Raw genomic sequence first — 20,816 nt, 5'->3', positions numbered from 1 at the left:
CTACAGTTCCTCTTCCAGTGACCAGTTTCCTTGCAATGATAGCAAATGGTCTTTGAGTCCAGTCCAGACTTCGGCGCAGCGGCGGAGGCTACCATCTCCGTGCCCTTTGCCTTAGCCTTCTTCTTAGACCAACTCTTCTTGAACTTAGCCGATTTCTGCACCATCAACACTTGATGCGTGCCTTTCTTAATATCCTGCTCTACCACTTTGAGCATCCCATGCAATTCAGCGAGCTTCCTATCCATGCCATGCATATGATAGTTCGAGATGAACGTCCCATAGCTGGGCGGAAGAGAACCCAGAACTGCATCAGTAGCCAGCTCATCCAAGAGCGGGAAGCCCAACCGATCCAAAGCTTGCACATATTTGATCATCTTGATCACATGCGGGCTCAGTGGATCACCTTCCTTCAGCTTACAATCCATAAAGGATCGCCAGACGTTGAACCTTTCGGTCCTAGCCTGCACATGAAACATGCTCTTGAGACTCTCGATCATATCGAAAGCCCCAACGTCTTTGAAATGCTGCTGCAAATTAGGCTCCATACAAGCCAGCATGAGGCAGCTGATCTCGTTTGATTCATCAACGAGTTTCTGGTAGGCATTCTTCGTTGTGGTACTAGCATTATCGACAGGTTCCTCTGGAAGCGGATCCTCTAGAACATGTTCCTTTTTTATCATGCTTGAGAACAATTCTCAAATTTCTATACCAGGTAGTAAAGTTTGTTCCATTCAGTTTATCCTTTTCCAGAATTGATTTCAATGCAAAGTTGGGTTGAGCAGGTGGTGCCATTGATCTACAACAGAAAAATATGAAATCACTAAGCAATGTGTTTGTGTAGAGTAATTCTAGCCTTAAACAGAAATACTCCCACTGAAGTCAGCATCCCTCCGCAAACTCTCAGTGATTCAGGATCCGACTAGCACATGCGACTAGTGAGCTTTAGCATCACAGCTAGACAACATGCCTATCCGGTAAGCAACTCCTTGCTAAACGTATCTCTATACGACTGCTGTTGGTCGGGTAGGTATCTCATACCCCGGCTGCCGACCTCTTTTGCCACAAGGCCCAAAACTATTTTGATAGCCTTGTCAAGTCAACCTAATGCAGTGCATGTCCGTGTCCGACACGAACCCTTCAGTTCAAGGACACCTAGCAGCACCCCAATTTTATGATCCCACTACTATATGTACTTGACGTGCGAAGGTGCAACATCGGGGATGGCAATTCTCTTGATATTCATGAGGGATCTTTCTACCATTCTAACATGCATAGAAAACAAGGAAGCATATCAATCACAAATAAACACATATTGTGAAATAGTATGGCTCCTTCATGGATGTTCTTCCAGGTTGGCTCCGACTCCGATGACCATCTAGGAACTCCATCTTGTTTGTCACGCCGGGACGCCAAGCCACCAACCTGATCTCTATTATCCAACTACTACAACTAGTAATGAATTTTACATAGAGTCACAAGTCGACACGCGGGTCGTTATACAATATAATGACAGCACTTTGGCTCCTGCCGGCTGCCAAACATGACACGCAGGCCATGTATAATTTACATACATGCATCACATACACATGAGCCATACTATTCACATCAAACCTTGCAAAATAAAGTTATGCATAGAATCGTATTCTACCGGTTTTAGTGATCGTGTACGAAATACAAGGCACTACGCACACGTTTTCGGAAATTACAGATCACATCTGAACTCCGACACGCCAAATTCTCTGGTCTGACCGATCTCATCGATCATCGCGAATCCGAGTCGGATTTATGTTCCACTGTTAACCCCGATGGCGGATAACCGACCGGTAGGGGTAGATCGTGTCATGACCTCATCGATCCCAATCAACAGAAAACATAGCCACATCGATCCCCATGTGCAGTTGATCTCATCAACCGTGCACAGAGCCATTCTTATCAATGACAACAGATCTCATCTATTGCCTCCACATATCTAATATGCATATTATCTGAATCCAAATCCTATAGCAGAGGCTCTGATACCACTGTTGGGATCTACGGTAGGGTGCGTCGACTGCAAATTAAAATTTCCTACGCGCATAACAACCAAGAACATGCTACGGGAGATGGATCACAGTTCGTTACCACTAGACGCGCAGTGCCGCGCAGCGGAAGAAGAGTTGGGGCAGCGCGTCCACGTGGATCGTCTCCTCCTCGTCCGATCTCCCGCGTACAACCGGTGGTCGGTTCCCATGTACAGGTTCGCCGGAGCGGCGCAAGTGCACCGCCTCTAACGGTATCCGTGCGTGCAGGAGGAACGTCGTGCGGCGGACTGCTAGGTCCGATCACACAACCGGCGGCGAGTGGAGGTGTCTATTCGCAACACATGCAAACCCTAGTGACAGCGCCGAAGCGATCAACTCATGAGTGTGCCGCACCTCCACTATATATATAGGCATCTGTCACGGGCTCAACACTTGGGCCTCGCACGGACCCTAAATCCCATAAGTCTACTCGGCCACAATCCGAATACAGTTTGGATCACATCCGACCAGTGTCCTTGGATCCGACCTCGTAGGTTCCTTCCCTTAAGCGCGCGACCCCTTAGGTTCAAGTCGGCTTGGTCGCAGTTCGGATCACCTCCGAACTGCACGGTTGGTAGCGGCCTCTAGCAAGGCATGCCGAACACCAAGCAGACTATGAAGCTGGTTAGTGAACCTGTACATCACACTTCCGTTCGTTTTGCCACACGATATATGTTGTCGAGCTCAAGGCGAGTCTGTCATCCTTGTGCTAGCCCGACCTCTTTCTCGTTCCAGTGATGCCGACCACAAACCGGATTATCTCATAATCCTTGTCGCATGGCCATGCTTATCCTGGTTGGATCACATGAGGGGCCTAGAGTATATCTCTCCTGATCGGAGGGGCAAATCTCATCTTGCTCGACTACGTCTCGCAGCATGGTTCTGGACAAACCCGACACCTACCTTTATAACTACCCAGTTATGGAGTAGCGTTTGGTCGTCCCAAATCAAGTCTGTCACCATCCCGAGTACATGCGTCAGCTCAGGTCTTAGGACATAGAACATATGTTGTACTAGAGACTCACAGATGACATATCGCTGCGTCTCATAGTTGGGTCTGTCCGACTTGGACCTTATCTTGACTCGGATCCGACTACGTCGAATCCGACCAGATCCTTCCAAGCCATATTATCTGGTTAGCATCCAATGCTCCATGGCTAGTGAGACCAAGCCATCGACCGTGTCATATGCTAGTCTAGTTGGTTGCGCGTCCACACAGCCCTTTCGACTAGGGACCTTTTAGGACAGTCATCATATAATGCATAGTCCCACAAACAAGTCACGTACTTGCTGATACACATCATTGATGATGTCCAAGGACTATCTTTATTCATAAGCACATAGGAAATATCATCATACATGATTGCCTCTAGGGCATATCTCCAACAGTTAGGTGTCACTTGGGAGCCTTCGACAAGATTGTGGAGTTGAACCAAGGAGTTTGTACGGGCAAGGAGATCGCCTACTTCGTGAAGATCTACCCTAGTGAGGCAAGTCCTTCGTGGGCGATGGCCATGGTGGGATAGACAAGGTTGCTTCTTCGTGGGTGGAGCCCTCCGTGGACTCGCGCAACCGTTACCCTTCGTTGGTTGAAGTCTCCATCAACGTGGATGTACGATAGCACCACCTTTCGGAACCACGCCAAAAATATCCGTGTCTACATTGCGTTTGCTCCCTCCAAACTCCTCCCTTTACCTTCATATGCAATGTTTTACATTCTGCTGCTATACTCTTAGACTTGCATGTGTAGGTTGATTGCTTGACATGTTCAAATTTGCTAAAATCTGCCAAAACTTAAAATTGGGAAAAGGCTAGATTTTTATTTGGTCAAGTAGTCTAATCACCCCCCCCCTCTAGACATACTTTCGATCCTACAGTGTACTTGATGAAACATATGTCTGAGACATTTGAAAAGTTCAAAGAATTTCAGAGTGAAGTGGAGAATCATCGTAACAAGAAAATAAAGTTTCTAGGATCTGATCGTGGAGGGAATATTTGAGTTACGAGTTTGTCCTTCATTTAAAACAATGTGGAATTGTTTCATAACTCACGCCACCTGGAACACCACGACGCAATGGTGTGTCCGAATGTCGTAACCGTACTTTATTGGATATGGTGCGATCTATGATGTTTCTTACTGATTTACCACTATCATTTTGGGGTCATGCATTAAAGAAAGCCGCATTCACGTTAAATAGGGCAACATCTAAATAGGTTGAGATGACACCGTATGAACTGTGGTTTGGCAAGAAACCTAAGCTGTCATTTCTTAATGTTTGGGGTTGCGACATGCTACCTCTTGAGCACTGCGTTGGTTTTCCCTTGAAGAGGAAAGGGTGATGCAGCAAAGTAGCATAAGTATTTCCCTCGGTTTTTGAGAACCAAGGTATCAATCCAGTAGGAGACTACACGCAAGTCCTTCGTACCTACACAAACAAATAAGAACCTCGCAACCAACGCGATAAATGGGTTGTCAATCCCTTCACGGTCACTTACGAGAGTGAGATCTAATAGAGATAATAATGATAAGATAAATATTTTTGGTATTTTTATGATATAGATTGAAAGTAAAGATTGCAAAATAAACGGTGCCAGAAATAACTTCTTGACGGGACATTAATATAATGGAGAATAGACCCGGGGGCCATAGGTTTCACTAGTGGCTTCTGTCAAGATAGCATAAGTATTACGGTGGGTGAACAAATTACTGTCGAGCAATTGATAGAAAAGCGAATAATTATGAGAATATCTAGGCATGATCATGTATATAGGCATCATGTCCGTGACAAGTAGACCGACTCCTGCCTGCATCTACTACTATTACTCCACACATCAACCGCTATCCAGCATGCATCTAGAGTATTAAGTTCATAAGAACAAAGTAACGCATTAGGTAAGATGACATGATGTAGAGGGATAAACTCAAGCAATATGATATAAACCCCATCTTTTTATCCTCGATGGCAACAGTACAATACGTGCCGTTTCCCTTTCTGTCACTGGGATCGAGCACCGCAAGATTGAACCCAAAGCTAAGCACTTCTCCCATTGCAAGAAAGATCAATCTAGTAGACCAAACCAAACTGATAATTCGAAGAGACTTGCAAAGATAACCAATCATACACAAAAGATTTTAGAGAAGAATCAAATGTTGTTCATAGATAGACTTGATCATAAACCCACAATTCATCGGATCTCGACAAACACACCGCAAAAAGAGTTACATCGAATAGATCTCCAAGAAGATCGAGGAGAACTTTGTATTGAGATTCAAAGAGAGAGAAGAATCCATCTAGCTAATAGCTATGGACCTGAAGGTCTGAAGTAAACTACTCGCACATCATCGGAGGGGCCATGGAGTTGATGTAGAGGCCCTCCGTGATCGATGCCCCCTCCGGCGGAGCTCCGGAAAAGGCCCCAAGATGGGATCTCTTGGGTACAAAAGGTTGTGGCAGTGGAAATAGGGTTTCGTGGTGCTCCTGGATGTTTTCGGGGTATATGGATATATATAGGAGGAAGAAGTAGGCCGGTGGAGCCACGAGGGGGAGGGCGCGCCCAGGGGGGTTGGCGCGCCCCCCTGCCTCATGGCCTCCTCGTTGGTTACTTGACGTCCACTCCAAGTCCCCTGGATCACGTTTGTTCGAAAAATAACTCTCCCGAAGGTTTCATTCCGCTTGGATTCCGTTTGATATTCCTTTTCTGCGAAACATCATTAATTCTTCCCATAGGTTTCTTAATAGTGGAATCCGCAAGATGCAAATTTAAAGAACAATCATCAAAATCACAGAAACCTAACACGTCACACAAAGTTTTTGGAATCGTGGAAATGCTAGCACCCAAATCACACAACGCATAGCATTCATGATCTTTAATTTTAATTTTAATAGTAGGTTCCCACTCATCATAAAGTTTTCTAGGGATTGAAACTTCCAATTCAAGCTTTTCTTCACAAGATTGCATTAAAGCATCAACGATATGTTTAGTAAAAGCTTTATTTTGACTATAAGCATGCGGAGAATTTAGCACGGATTGCAACAAGGAAATACAATCTATTAAATAACAATTATCATAATTAAATTCCTTGAAATCCAAGATAGTGGGTTCATTGCTATGTAAAGTTTTGACCTCTCCCATCCCACTTTTATCAGTTTTTGCATCAAGATCTAAAAACTCCAAATCATTGGGACGCCTTCTAACTAAAGTTGACTCATCTCCAGTCCCATCATTGTCAAGATTCATATTGCAAAACAAAGATTTAATAGGATACACATCAATAACTTTTAGATCTTCATCATTATTATCATGGAAACTAGAAGAACACGCTTTCACAAAGCAATCTTTTTTAGCACGCATCCTAGCGGTTCTTTCTTTGCACTCATCAATGGAAATTTTCATAGCTTTGAGAGACTCATTGATATCATGCTTAGGTGGAATAGATCTAAGTTTCAAAGAATCAACATCAAGAGAAATTCTATCCATGTTCCTAGCCAACTCGTCAATCTTAAACAATTTTTCTTCAATCAAAGCATTGAAACTCTTTTGCGAACTAATAAATTATTTAATATTAGATTCAAAATCAGTGGGTATCTTATTATAATTTCCATAAGAATTGTTGTAGTAATTACCATAATTATTAGAGGAATTACTAGGGAACGGCCTAGGATTAGAATTATCTCTATAAGCGTTATTACCAAAATTGTTCCTACCAACAAAATTCACATCCATAGATTCATTATTATTCTCAATCAAAGTAGACAAAGGCATATCATTAGGATCAGAAGAAACACACTTATTAGCAAACAATTTCATAAGTTCATCCATCTTTCCACTCAAAACATTAATTTCTTCTATTGCATGAACCTTTTTACTAGTACATCTTTCAGTGTGCCATTGAGAATAATTAACCATAATATTATCTACGAGTTTAGTAGGTTATCCTAACGTGATTTCCATAAAAGTGCCTCCCGCGGCCGAATCTAAAAGATTTCTAGAAGCAAAATTCAATCCGGCATAAAAATTTGTATAATCATCCAAAGATTCAAACCATGTGTAGGGCAATTACGTATCATTAATTTCATCCTCTCCCAAGCTTGTGCAACATGTTCATGATCAAGTTGCTTAAAATTCATAATATCTTTTCTAAGAGTTATGATCTTAGCAGGGGGAAAATACTTAGAGATAAAAGCATCTTTGCACTTATTCCAGGCAAAGACGAAAACCAAGTTTTAGCACGATCTCTAAGTGAAAATGGGAATAGCTTCAATTTAACAATATCATTATCCACATCTTTCTTCTGTTGCATATCACACAAATCAACAAAGTTGTTTAGATGGGTAGCGGCATCTTCACTAGGAAGGCCGGAAAACGGGTCTTTCATGACAAGATTTAGCAAAGCAGTATTAATTTCACAAGATTCAACATTGGTAAGAGGAGCAATCGGAGTGCTAATAAAATCATTATTGTTGGTATTAGAAAAGTCGCACAATTTAGTATTATCTTGAGCCATCATGACAAACAATCCAACACACAAGCACACAAGAGGCAAGCGAAAAGAGACGAACTGGAAAAGAGAAGGGGAACGAAAAAAGAGGGCGAATAAAACGGCAAGGGTGAAGTGGGGGGAGGAAAACGAGAGGCAAATGGCAAATAATGTAATGCGAGGGATAAGAGTTTGGGATGGGTACATGGTATGTCTTGACTTGTGCGTAGATCTCCCCGGCAACGGCGCCAGAAATCGCATGTTGGCGGGAGATCAAATCTTGACTTGACTTGGTGTAAGCCTCCCCGGCAACGGCGCCAGAAATCCTTCTTGCTACATCTTGAGCACTGCATTGGTTTTCCCTTGAACATGAAAGGGTGATGCAGCAAAGTAGCATAAGTATTTCTCTTAGTTTTGAGAACCAAGGTATCAATCCAGTAGGAGACTACACGCAAGTCCCTCGTACCTACACAAACAAATAAGAACCTCGCAACCAACGCGGTAAAGGGGTTGTCAATCCCTTTACGGTCACTTACGATAGTGAGATCTTATAGAGATAATAATGATAAGATCAATTTTTTTGGTATTTTTATGATATAGATTGAAAGTAAAGATTGCAAAATAAGCGGTGCCAGAAATAACTTGTTGAAGGGAGATTAATATAATGGAGAATAGACCCGGGGGCCATAGGTTTCACTAGTGGCTTCTCTCAAGATAGCATAAGTATTACGGTGGGTGAACAAATTACTGTCGAGCAATTGATAGAAAAGCGAATAATTATGAGAATATCTAGGCATGATCATGTATATAGGCATCACGTTCATGAAAAGTAGACCGACTCCTGCCTGCATCTACTACTATTACTCCACACATCGACCGCTATCCAGCATGCATCTAGAGTATTAGGTTCATAAGAACAGAGTAACACATTAGGTAAGATGACATGATGTAGAGGGATAAACTCAAGCAATATGATATAACCCCATCTTTTTATCCTCGATGGCAACAATACAATACGTGTCATTTCCCTTTCTGTCACTAGGATCGAGCACCGGAAGATTGAACCCAAAGCTAAGCACTTCTCCCATTGCAAGAAAGATCAATCTAGTAGGCCAAACCAAACTGATAATTCAAAGAGACTTGCAAAGATAACCAATCATACACAAAAGATTTCAGAGAAGAATCAAATGTTGTTCATAGATAGACTTGATCATAAACCCACAATTCATCGGATCTCGACAAACACACCGCAAAAAGAGTTACATCGAATAGATCTCCAAGAAGATCGAGGAGAACTTTGTATTGAGATTGAAAGAGAGAGAGAAGAAGCCATCTAGCTAATAGCTATGGACCCGAAGGTCTAAAGTAAACTACTCACACATCATCAGAGGGGCCATGGAGTTGATGTAGAGGCCCTCCGTGATCGATGCCCCCTCTGGTGGAGCTCCGGAAAAAGCCCCAAGATGGGAATTCTTGGGTATAGAAGGTTGCGGCGGTGGAAATAGGGTTTTGTGGTGCTCCTGGATGTTTTTGGGGTATATGGATATATATAGGAGGAAAAAGTAGGTCGGTGGAGCCACAAGGGGCCCATGAGGGGGGAGGGCGCTCCCCCTACCTCCTGGCCTCCTCGTTGGTTGCTTGAAGTCCACTCCAAGTCCCCTAGATCACGTTTGTTCCAAAAATAACTCTCTCGAAGGTTTCATTCCGTTTGGATTCCGTCTGATATTCCTTTTCCGCGAAACACTGAAATAGGCAAAAAAAACAATTTGCATTTGGCCTTGAGTTAGTAGGTTAGTCCCAAAAATAATATAAAAGTGTAAGCCCATTAACATCCAAAACAGATAATATAATAGCATGGAACAATCAAAAATTATAGATATGTTGGAGACGTATCACGACACTTATGCCAAAAGTCTTAAGCCAGATAAGCTCGAACCCAAATCAGAGAAGTGCATCTTCATAGGATACCCTAAGGAAACAATTGGGTACACCTTCTACCACGGATCTGAAGGCAAGATGTTTGTTGCTAAGAATGGATCCTTTCTCGAGAAGGAGTTTCTCTTGAAAGAAGTGAGTGGGAGGAAAGTAGAACTTGATGAGGTAATTGTACCTTCTCTCAAATTGGAAAGTAGCACATCATAGAAATCCGTTCCCGTGATGCCTACACCACTAGAGGGGAAGCAAATGATAATGATCATGCAACTTCATATCAAGTTGCTACTGAATCTCATAGGTCAACCAGAGCATGATCCGCACCAGAGTGGTATGGTAATCATGTTCTGGAAGTCGTGTTATTAGACCAATCAAACCTACAAACTATGAAGAAGCTATGATGAGCCCAGATTCTGATAAATGGCTTGAGGCCATGAAATCTGAGATAGGATCCATGTATGAGAACAAAGTGTGGACTTGCCCGATGATCGGCAAGCCATTGAGAATAAATGGATGTTCAAGAAGAAGACAGACACTGATGGTAATGTCACCATCTACAAAGCTCGACTTGTCGCAAAAGGTTTTCGACAAGTTCAATGGGTTGACTACGATGAGAACTTCTCATCCGTAGTGATGCTTAAGTCAGCCTGAATCATGTTAGCAACTGCCGCATTTTATAATTATGAAATCTGGCAAATGGACGTCAAAACTGCATTCCTTAATGGATTTCTTAAAGAAAAGTTGTATATGATGCAACCAGAAGGTTTTGTCCATCCTAAAGGTGCTAACAAATTGTGCAAGCTCCAGCGATCCACCTATGGACTGGTGCAAGCATCTCGGAGTTGGAATATACGCTTTGATGAGGTGATCAAAGCATATGGTTTTATATAGACTTACGGTGAAGCCTGTATTTACAAGAAAATGAGTGGGAGCTCTGTAGCATTTATGATATTATATGTGGATGGCATATTATTGATTGGAAATGATATAGAATTTCTGGATAGCATAAAAGGATACTTGAAAAAGAATTTTTCAATGAAAGATCTCGGTGAAGCTGCTTATATATTGGGCATCAAGATCTATAAGGATATATTGAGCCGCTTAATAGGACTTTCACAAAGCACATACCTTGATAAAGTTTTGAAGAAGTTCAAAATGGATCAGCCAAAGAAAGGGTTCTTGCCTGTGTTACAAGGTGTGAAATTGAGTCAGACCACTGCAGAAGATAGAGAGAGAATGAAAGTCATTCCCTATGCCTCAGCCATAGGATCTATCATGTATCCTATGCTGTGTACCAGACTTGATGTGTGCCTTGCCATAAGTTTGGCGGGGAGGTACCAATGTAATCCAAGAGTGGACCACTGGAAAGCGGTCAAGAACATCTTGAGTACCTGAAAAGGACCAAGGATATGTTTCTCATTTATGGAGGTGACGAAGAGCTCGTCGTAAAGGGTTATGTCAATGCTAGCTTCGACATTGATCCGGTTGACTCTAAGTCACAAAACGGATATGTTTTTATATTGAATGGTGGAGCTGTCAATTGGTGCAGTTCCAAGCAGAGCATCGTGGCGGGGTCTACGTGTGAAGCGGAGTACATAGCTGCTTCGGAAGCAGCACATGAAGGAGTTCATATCCGATCTGGGTGTAATACCTAGTGCATCGGGTCCAATGAAAATATTTTGTGACAACACTGGAGCAATTGCCTTGGCGAAGGAATCCAGGTTTCACAAGAGAACCAAACACATCAAGAGACGCTTCAACTCCATTCGTGAAAAGGTCAAGGATGGAGACATAGAAGTTTGCAAAATATATACGGATCTGAATGTGGCAGACCCATTGACTAAGACTCTTCCACGAGCAAAACATGATCAACACCAAGACTCCATTTGTGTTAGATTCATTACAATGTAATCTAGATTATTGACTCTATTGCAAGTGGGAGACTGAAGGAAATATGCCCTAGAGGCAATAATAAAGTTGTTATTTTATATTTCCTTATTCATGATAAAGGTTTATTATTCATGCTATAATTGTATTGATCGGAAACTTAAATACATGTGTGAATACATAAACAAATACCGTGTCCCTAGTGAGCCTCTACTAGACTAGCTCGTTGATCAAAGATGGTTAAGGTTTCCTAACCATAGACATGTGTTGTCATTTGATAACGGGATCACATCATTAGGAGAGTGATATGATGGACAAGACCCATCTGTTAGCTTAGCATACTGATCGTTCAGTTTATTTCTATTGCTTTCTTCATATCAAATACATATTCTTTCGACTATGAGATTATGCAACTCCCAGATACCGGAGGAATGCCTTGTGTTCTGTCCAATGTCACAACATAACTGGGTGATCATAAATATGCTCTACAGGTATCTCCGAAGGTGTTTGTTGAGTTGGCATTGATCGAGATTAGGATTTATCACTCCGAGTATCAGAGAGCTATCTCTAGGCCCTCTCGGTAATACACATCATAATCTTGCAAGCAGATGACTAAGGAGTTAGTCACGAGGTGATGTATTATGGAACGAGTAAATAGACTTGCCGGTAACGAGATTGAACTAGGTATGAAGATACCGACGATCGAATCTCGGGCAAGTAACATACTGATGGACAAAGGGAATAACGTATGTTGTCATAAGGTTGGACCGATAACGATCTTTGTAGAATATATAGGAGCCAACATGGGCATCTAGGTTTCGCTATTGGTTATTAACCGGAGAGGTGTCTCGGTCATGCCTACATAGTTCTTGAACTCGTAGGGTTCACACGCTTAACGTTCGTTGACGATATAGTGTTATATGAGTTATATGATTTGGTGACCGAATGTTGTCTGGAGTCCCAAATGAGATCAAGGACATGAAGAGGTGCCTCGAAATGGTCAAGAGGTAAAGATTGTTCTATAGGATGATGGTATTCGGACACCAGAATAGTTTCGGAGTGCACCGGGTAGTCATCGGATCACCAGAAGGGGTTTCGGGAGGTCTATGGGCCTAATGGGCCAAGGAGAGGCACACACCAGCCCACAGAGGGGCTGGTGCATCCTCTCCCTGGTCGCCAGCCCTAGAAGAAGGAAAGGAGGGGGCGCCACCTCCTCCTGCCTTTCCCTCCTTGTGGGAGAAAGGAAAGGGGGCGCCACTTCCTCCTTCCTTCCCCTTGGCGCCAAAAGAAAGAAGGGGCGGCCTAGGGCAGGATCCCAAGTAGGATTCAGACCTACTTGGGGCGCCCCTTGGCCTCCCCCACCTATATATATGAGGGAGGGGGCACCTAGCACAACACAACATTGTCTTAGCCGTGTGCGGCGCCCCCCTCCATCGTTTACACCGCCAGTCATATTTTCGTAGTGCTTAGGCAAAGCCCCGCGTGGATAGCATCACCGTCATCGTCGCCATGCCGTCATGCTGCCGAAACTCATCCACAACCTCACAGTCTTGCTGGATCAAAAAGGTGGAGGACTTCACCGAGCTAAACGTGTGCTGAATACGGAGGTGCCGTACGTTCAGAACTAGATCGGTTGGAGAACGAAGAAGTTCGACTACAACAACCGTGTTACTAAACGCTTCCGCTTACGATCTATGAGGGTACATAGACATATTGTACCCTCTTGTTTCTATGCATCTCCATGGATAGATCTTGCATATGTGTAGAATTTTTTTGTTTTCCATGCAACGTTACCCAACAGTAGTGTCCTCATCTAGTGACGGAAGGGGTAGCGAGGCATGCATGTATCATTGCTATTAAGAATAAAAAGATGGGGTCTATTCCTACATGAATAGATCTTGTCTCCATCATGTCATCGTTCTTATTGCATTACTCTGTTTCTCCATGAACTTAATACACTAGATGCATGTTGGATATCGGTTGATGTGTGGAGTAATAGTAGTAGATGCAGGCAGGAGTCGGTCTACTAATCTTGGACAGGATGCCTATATACATGATCATTGCCTTGGATATCATCATAATTATTTGCTCTTCTATGAGTTTCCCAACAGTAATTTGTTTACCTATCGTATGATATTTTCTCGAGAGAAGCCACCAGTGAAATCTACGCCCCTGGGTCTATTTTCTACCATATTGTTTTCAGATCTATTATTCCAAAAACCCAAAAATACCTTGCTGCACTTTTTCTTTATTTATTTTATTTTGTGTTTTTGTCAGATCTATTTATGAAGGAAATATGCCCTAGACGCAATAATAAAGTTATTATTTATTTCCTTATATCATGATAAATGTTTATTATTCATGCTAGAATTGTATTAACCGGAAACATGATACATGTGTGAATACATAAACAAAACAAAGTGTCACTAGTACGCCTCTACTTGACTAGCTCGTTGAATCAAAGATGGTTATGTTTCCTAACCATAGACAAAGAGTTGTCATTTGATTAACGGGATCACATCATTAGGAGAATGATGTGATTGACTTGACCCATTCTGTTAGCTTAGCACTTGATCATTTAGTTTGTTGCTATTGCTTTCTTCATGACTTATACATGTTCCTATGACTATAAGATTATGCAACTCCCATTTACCGGAGGAACACTTTGTGTGCTACTAAACGTCACAACGTAACTGGGTGATTATAAAGGTGCTCTACAGGTGTCTCCGAAGGTACTTGTTGGGTTGGCGTATTTCGAGATTAGGATTTGTCACTCCGATTGTCGGAGAGGTATCTCTGGGCCCACTCAGTAATGCACATCACTTAAGCCTTGCAAGCATTGCAACTAATGAGTTAGTTGCGGGATGATGTGTTACGGAACGAGTAAAGAGACTTGCCGGTAACGAGATTGAACTAGGTATTGAGATACCGATGATCGAATCTCGGGCAAGTAACATACCGATGACAAAGGGAACAACGTATGTTGTTATGCGGTTTGACCGATAAAGAACTTCGTAGAATATGTAGGAGCCAATATGAACATCCAGGTTCCGCTATTGGTTTTTGACCGGAGACATGTCTTGGTCATGTCTACATAGTTCTCGAACCCGTAGGGTCCGCACGCTTAAATTTTGATGACGGTTATATTATGAGTTTATGTGTTTTGATGTACCAAAGGTAGTTCGGAGTCCCGGATGTGATCACGGGCATGACAAGGAGTCTCGAAATGGTTGAGAAATGAAGATTGATATATTGGACGACTATATTCGGACACCGGAATGGTTCCGAGGGTTATCAGATATTTATCGGAGTACCGGGGGTTACCGGACCCCCCCGGGGGAAGCTATTGTGCCTTATGGGCCTTAGTGGAAAGGAGAGAGGGAGGCCAAGAGGTGGTGCGCGGCCCCCCTTGCCCCAATCCGAATTGGGAAAGGGAAGGGGGCGGCGGCCCCCTTCTCCTTCCTTCTCTCCACCTCCTCCTTCCCCTTCTCCTAGTTGGAATAGGAAAGGGGGGGGGCAAACCTACTTGGAGTAGGATTGCCCCCCCCCCTTGGGCGCGCCTCTCCCCTTGGCCATCCTCCTCCTCCTCCCCCTTTATATACGGAGGAGGGAGCACCCCATAGACACAACAATTGATCTCTTGGATCCTTTAGCTGTGTGCGGTGCCCCCCTCCACCATAATCCACCTCGGTCATATCGTAGCAGTGCTTAGGCGAAGCCCTGTGTCGGCAGAACATCATCGTCGTCACCACGCTATCGTGCTGACGGAACTCTCCCTCAAAGATCGGCTGGATCGGAGTTTGAGGGACGTAATCGAGTTGAACGTGTGCAGAACTCGGAGGTGCCGTGCGTTCGGTGCTTGATCGGTCGGATCTGAAGACGTACGACTACATCAACCGCGTTGTGCTAACGCTTCCGCTTTCGGTCTACGAGGGTACGTGGACACACTCTCCTCTCTCGTTGCTATGCATCACCATGATCTTGCGTGTGCGTAGGAATTTTTTTGAAATTACTACGTTCCTCAATAATTTATCCAATCGCATACAATTTAATCTATCTCAATACCAAAGAGGGATTGACAACCCCTCTTACGCGTTGGGTTGCAAGTATTTGTTCTTTGTGTGCAGGTATAGTTTACATAGTGTTGCTTTGTTCTCCTACTGGATTGATAACCTTGGTTTCATAACCGAGGGAAATACTTACCATTGCTATGTTGCATCATCCTCTCCTCTTTGGGGAAATACCAACGCAGATACAAGCAATCGGGTGCTGGGATGTCGCATCTGGCGAGAAGCTCGGCTAGAAAGAGAGTGATGTTGTGCGGCCACGCCATGGATGCAGAAGGGAAGGTGGGAGAGGAGGGGTAGGGTTTGTGTTACAGTGCCGCTGCCGGCGAATAAGGTTGTGGAGGCGAGCAGAAAATGGGACGGGAGGGGTGGGTTGTCGCGTCAAGCCACTATTAATGGGCGACTCCCCGTGTGTGAAAATGCGAGTAGTCGCTTAGGTGGAAATAGCAAGCGATGCTAATTTAGTTTTGCATACCAGTGCACATCATTCACAGACTAGGTAGGAATCAATAAGTGACGCAAAATCAATAACGCATGCTGCCAAATGGTATGTCCCACACGACTATATGCAGAAAGAGCCGGCGATGTGAATGCATGCGGCCTTACAGGTCGGTCCCACGCGTTAGTACCAGTGATTTAACAATCAACGACTTTGACCAGATGACAAGGCACCGTTTGGCCTTTTGTGAGGCACACGCGAGTGGAGGAGGGCACAAGTGAGCATTGTTAGATGGGCAGTGCAAAACTGAGCACAACTAAGAAAGGAGTGGCATGAAAATAGAAATCCCTATTATAAATACACTCATTTCAATGGCCAAAAACGAGTTTAGTACGCTATGAGAGACAAGACATCTAATCAGTCCGAGAGATCGACTAATCCTGGACCATAGGGTGATAGCGGAGCACGATTCATACTTGGTCTAGCCTCTCCATTCGTGTGGACCAAGTTGTTCAAACGCATTTTGCCATCTAACGCAAACCCGTATTTGTCCATAGAGGTGTCCACGTGTACATTTTCCTACAGAATGGATGCAAACCAGGGAAGCTTTGCTGGAGTCCGGACCTCCGCCAGGTAGGAATTGAAACCCCGGCCCACACAAAAACAAGACAGAACCCTCACATTTAGACAGGTCTGCAGGGTCTTTGCACCAAAACCCATGCTTTCCTCACTCTATCCGCTCCGCTCGTCACCACCCTCCACCCCAATTCTTGCTCTTTTCGTCATCTGTCGTCTCAAGGATTGCTGGGAAGAGCTAACGGAGCCAGTTAAGGCAGAAGATCCATAGGTAGTGGCCGCCCACTTGGACCGTGGGAAGAGCCAGCATAAATGGAGGATCCACTAGTTGCTGGACTGGAACTTTTGTGATCGTGTGCATGTGAAAACCATGAACAGGCGCCTCTTTTTAGTTGTGATCGGGTGGTATGGACACCGCACTTAAATTTGGTCATATTGCTATGCATTTGAAATGAAAGGGGCCAGATCTAGGCGAACGTTATGCGGATGTGGTTGGATGGTCGGCTCTCATGTCCGTATCCGCGGATGAGTTTTAGAGGATAACATTGAAGATGCCCTAAGGCACGAACAGGGACGTCTTGTGGTACCATAGTGATCCTTTTTCCTATCATCTTTCAGGGCTTATTCATTTTGAAGGATTGCAAAAATACAGGAATAAAAATACCACAATATTTGCATTGGCATGTCCACTCAAATCTTACATCTTTTTTGTTGCATCAAAGTGTGTTTTGCTGGAATTTGCTCCATTTTGGGACAACCCAAAAAGAATTTTCAAAATTCCTAAGAAATCCGAGAGGCCCACCTAGCCCATTCATGCAAGGCAAGAGGTGGGACTAAAGTTTAGTCCCATATTGCTATTTAGTAGGAGTTGGACCTCCTTGTAAGGAATGTTTTCCCCACATGTATGAGCATGAGAAGAAGATTGGCATACCCGCGCGCTCCTCCTCCATCACCCGCCTTTCATGCTAGAGTTTCTTGTTCTACCATCTGTTCTAGATATGTTATGTTCAAAGTTCACAAATTCAGATGCTATTTGCCTATCTCTGTTAGATTGCATGACTTCTCTTCTCTGTTATTGTGCTCATGTTTTATCTACTATTTATTTCAATTAAATCATATGTTAAATTGCTCATATTTCCAACACGTTGGACAGAACCACATGGAAAATAAAGGAATCTTTGCAAGAGGTATGAGCGAATGATAAAATTCTTATGAAATGTAGGGATTTAGAATTCTTAGAAAAAGAAATTTTTATTCAATTTTATCGTATGAATGAAACAAACAACATAGATTTTTTTAAGGATTCTAATCCTCCATATTTCCTATGAAATCCTTTGAATTAAAGAGACCCTCGGAATTATTGAAATCATATGAACCGGAGAGTACTATATTGGGTCAACCTCTGTTGTTTTTCGAGATAGATATGGGCACCCTTTTTCCACAATTTACACCATGAAAACACTACATGTTCTGAGAAAAAAATACCATGAAACACACACACTATTATGTACTTCTTCTCTCAGAACGGGCTCTCGCCCCACTTTTTTTAGATAAAGCACAAACCAAAGTACAGTGTCGGATGATACAAAATGATGAGGAAGCCCTCATACAAAGCAGACCCGGGGATAGCCGTGCAACATAAATGGACACAACTACATTGCTGAAAGATAATACAGGTACTTCTAAAAACTATGCCACGAGACGCCCTAGGACACCTAAGCTCCATGACAACACCCTTAGGAGGGGGGACAACGCTAAGCGTCGCCATTCTATGTCCGAGACAAACAAGGATATTCACCTGAAACCCCGACACAGAGAGGAGAACCACAACTACATCCTCAAGAGGAAAGTCGCACCCATGGGTGATGCCACCGTCGGCGCCAAGGCACAGAGCTTTCTCTTGGCAGCTGACCTATGCCACCACGAGGTACCTAAGACATCACAATGAGCACAAATCTTCATATGCGGATCCGGCCATCTCCAATGCCAACAAAAGAGAGCAAACCCGATCCACTCGCCACTACACCCCTCGTCATCTAGATGACCAAAAGAAATAGCCACCATCATCACCATGATGCCCACCGGAGAGCCTACCATACAGACTGTCATCCTGGGGCCGCCGCCTCGAGATCCATGACTCGAGACACCGCTAGACATTGGCATCACAATGCACCAACCATTGTAGGAAGAGTGGAAGGCACCTCCTTCCACTCCTAGCCCGATATCAGCCACCAGATTAGGATAAACACCTCCATGCTAGGAAGCGCCCACACCTGCATCCCCAGCCAGTCCTGGTGGACTGGGTTGGACAGAACCCAATGGGTACCGATGGCCACCGCCGAGCAAGCCCCGATCCTAGCCCTCTGGACTGGTGCTAGGCAAGGTCGCACGCCTCCTGCCCGCGGCCATCGGCGCCGATCCGCCGACGGTAAAGCAGTGCCAGGGAGCCCAACTCGAACCTACACCATGAACGAACCATGAGCCAGAAGAGCACAATGCAAAGGCTTGCACTATCGCGGACAAGTCGTCTCTCTGTACATACTTGTCACCGGACGTCGCCCTCCATCTCGCACCAGCCACGCCGCTCTCATGGCCGATGACTACCACCACCGCCATGTCTCAAGCCATTGCGTGCACCACAACTAGCTCACGCCAACACCATATCCACACCTAGCCAACGCTGCAACCCCATATGCCCAGCCCAAAACCCCCTCTGGGCCACGCCATCACCCCGTACCGTCGCCGTCATCCGGGCGTCAGATCTAGGTAGATCCGACCGGACTCCAGCGCAACATCTGCCCGTCACTAGCCAGGGCCAGATCTAGACGCCACCAGCAGCCGGAGCCTGGCTAGACCCGCCACTGCGCTCCCACGAAGCAAGTCACAGAATGTCATCACCCTGCGCGGACCAACCCCCACAGCCCACCACCGTTCACCGAGACCATCACCGGCCTCCCAACACACACAACTTAGGACACCGGTGGCCCCCACCAAGGCCGCCCGCAAAACTAGGGGTACCGCGAGAAGCCCCCCCCCCCCCCCCCCCCCCCGCCATTACCATCCACACGGGCTTCCCCTACCAGCGTCCTCCAACGGCGGCGCGGAGAGGGAGGAGAAATGGGCGGTTGCGCATAGGGTTGCGGGGGAGCCCTCGAGTCGCCCTATTGTGTTCTTCTCGCACTTGCACCTTTTAATTAATTTTAAATGCCACTGGTTTGCAAGGGTCTATACTTAGGTAAACTATACTCCGTGTGGAACAAAAATATGTGAATTAGCTTCTTTCCTAGTACAACTTTTCAGGGTCGTGGCGATATAAGATTGCTTTCACATCTAGCAAAGCTGTCCTACTCATTGCTGGTTAGTGATTACTCCATGTCACTAAACAATACTAGGCGTTTGCCACCAAATTGGACTACATATGATTTGTCAAAAGGCTGGGACTGATTGTTATATGGTTGGTAACCATGGATCAATGTGCGCACCTACCGCAATGTCAGTTCGCTGTGATTAGTTGTTATTTGGTCGCGCTTTTATACACTCCAATCTTTAGAAGTACTCCATTTCGGTTCTATTCGAGGAGGTTTGGCAGATCGAAGCCACCTGTCACCCGTGAGTCACAATTAGCAGGCAAGTTTTGGTGCTCGTGGAATATCCACCCAGCAAAGAACGGTTCGTAGACAAGTTTTGGTGGGTGGAGAATCTGTAGCCAACCGAGATACCATGTCATCGTCAAGACTAGAATGACCTTTGTTTCGAGTCACAACTCCGAACTTGTTTTTCAAGTCACAACTACAAACTTGTTTTCTAAAAAACAAAAGTCACAACTCAGAACGTGTTTTCAAATAAACAAAAGCCACAACTCCGAACTTACGAAATACGAAATAAGGAGAACCTTTCTTAATCTCTGTACTATTAAAGAGGAGTTAGTAGTCTCGCCTCGTCGGTTTAGTTCCGCCTCATCTTCCACCAACCCCTTTCGCGATGGTTTTTCTCCCTCTCACTAAAAGCTGAATCGATTCGCCAAACCCTCCTTGTTCATTTTTTCGAGCTTGCTTTGGCATATGCTGATTCAATTAGGTAATTAAGAATTCAGAAATTGCACAATATATATGAGATCACCTTCCTAAAAAACAGTCAGACATAAGTATTTCCCCAATAACCTTCTAAAACAAAATCAAATATTTCTCAATAACAAATCGATAATCCCACGCACTACGTCATTTATTATCTATCATCATCTCTACTATTGAATCAAAATTACAACTTTCCTAATACAACAAAAATCACATATCTTTTCTTATCTATCATCATCTCTACTATTTATTTTATAGTGGCCGTATGCATCGTTCTGATGCAGAGGCCGGGGATATCCCCTT

The sequence above is a fragment of the Triticum urartu genome, chromosome 3A, assembly GCF_056163025.1.
Source record: "Triticum urartu cultivar PI428250 chromosome 3A, HENAU_Tu73, whole genome shotgun sequence".
NCBI lineage: Eukaryota > Viridiplantae > Streptophyta > Magnoliopsida > Poales > Poaceae > Triticum > Triticum urartu.
This window is presented reverse-complemented; position numbering follows the sequence as displayed.